This window comes from Apium graveolens, chromosome 8 (genome assembly GCF_009905375.1).
Source record: "Apium graveolens cultivar Ventura chromosome 8, ASM990537v1, whole genome shotgun sequence".
NCBI classification, from domain to species: Eukaryota; Viridiplantae; Streptophyta; class Magnoliopsida; order Apiales; family Apiaceae; genus Apium; species Apium graveolens.
Window position 1 is genome coordinate 237,440,814 of NC_133654.1, and position 1,976 is coordinate 237,442,789.

Sequence of the window (1,976 nt, forward strand, 5' to 3'; positions counted from 1 at the left end):
TAAGCTTTCGAGAAAGAATACCCTTCATGAACTTAGCATAGCTCGACATTTGTTCTAGAGCTTTCGCAAAAGATATGTCAATATGCAATTTCTTGAAAACCTCCAGAAACTTAGCAAATTGTTTATCGAACTTCTGCTTCCGAAGTCTTTTAGGATATGGAGGAGGCGGATAGACTTGCTTATCTCCTGTATTTTGCTCAGGAGTAGTGTTTTCAGTAGAAGTCTTCTTCATTTCCGCTTCGACCCCTTTCTGATCAGTTGTTTCCTCGAGAATTGCATTTTCTGAAGCTAGCAAGGGCGCATGTACGCTTGATATGGGCGCGGGCGCACCCACCTTCTGGAATTTTTTTCAGATTCTTCGTTTTGATGATTTTTAGGGCTAGCGACCTTTTCAGACCTCAAGGTGATTGCCTTCAACTGTTACTTGACTTCCCTTTTTCCTGGATTAGCTTCTGTATCACTCGGAAAAGTTCCTTATGGTCGGTTCAATAAAGCATTGGCAATTTGCCCTATTTGATTCTCCAGATTTTGATTGAAACCGCTTGACTTTTGCACATCAGTCTCAAATCTTCATTCAGATTTTTCATTCAAAGATGGAGTTGCGCCTCCATGAGATTGTTGTTGCATTCCCTGTGGCTGAAATTGTTGTCTTGGTGCAAACTATTGCTGAAAATCAGGAGGATTGAAAGGCTTGTTTCCAAACTGCTGGTAAGGCTGTTGTATACCACCCTAATTATTGTTCCAGCTGAAGTTAGAATGGTTGCGGTTGTTAGGATGATAAGTGGCAGGAACTGGTTATTGCGACCTCTGAAAGTTGCTCACAAACTAAGTTGATTCACTAGATATAGCACATTGCTCCGTCGTATACGAACCTGCACAAAGCTCACAAACACTAGTTATCTGATGAACACTATAGTTAGCCAGAGAATCCACTTTCATAGTTAACGCCTTTAGCTAAACAATTATAGCCGTAGCTGTATCCACCTCCAGAATTCCTGCTACCTTGCTTTGTGGTAGTCTCTGAGTTGGATTCTGATATTCGTTAGTGGCCATCATCTCAATTAGCTCATAAGCTTCCTCATAGCTCTTAGCCCATAAGGCTCCACCTGATGCTGCATCGAGCATAGGTCTTGATTGCGTTGCCAAACCATTATAAAATCAATTTATCACCATCCAGTCAAGCATTCCATAATGAGGACACTTCCTAAGCATCTCTTTGTAGCGCTCCCAGGCTTCACATGAAGATTCACCTGATTGCTGCATAAATTGAGTAAGAGCATTCCTGATTGCAGCTGTCTTTTCCATAGGGAAGAATTTAGTAAGAAATTTCTAAGCAAGATCCTCCCAAGTAGCAATAGTTACAGCTGGTAGAGAGTGCAAATAACTCTTAGCTTTATCTCTCAGAGAAAATGGGAAAAGTCTCAGTTTCACAGCATCTTCAGAAACATTGTTGAATTTGAAGGTGTCACAGATCTCGATGAAATCTTTAATGTGAATATTGGGATCTTCCGTTGGAGAACCCCCAAACTGGACTGAATTCTGTACCATTTGAATCGTGCCAGGCTTGATTTCGAAGGTATTAGCTACAATAGCAGGCCTGACAATGCTAGATTGAATGTCATTGATTTTCGGTTGAGAATAATCCTTCAACGCTTACGTTTCTGCTTCTGGTTCTCCCATTGCAACAAAAAACTTCTTCTTCAACTTTTTCAAAAACTTCTTTTTCCTCTTCTTCAACTTCGTCTAGTGTTTCCTTAAGAGATTGAGAACGTGTTCGCATATACGCTCTCTAGAGTACTTGAAACACACGAACAAAGTAAACCTTGTAAGAAAATAATCCGAGTCAGTGAACTTTAACGACCACCGATGACAAGCACATAAACTAAATTTAACACCGATCCCCGGCAGCGGCGCCAAAAACTTGTTCGCACAAAACCACGCAAGCGTACGCGATCACAAGTAGTATAAGATTAAGT

General features: G+C 40.9%; 1 non-coding gene across 1 annotated transcript; it reads left to right on the forward strand.

Moving 5' to 3' along the window:
• The first annotated feature begins 1,183 nt into the window (after nucleotides 1-1,183).
• Nucleotides 1,184-1,290, forward strand: LOC141681083 (small nucleolar RNA R71). The gene has a single exon (XR_012558526.1). It is a non-coding gene; the product is annotated as a small nucleolar RNA R71 (small nucleolar RNA).
• The last annotated feature ends 686 nt before the right edge of the window (nucleotides 1,291-1,976 follow it).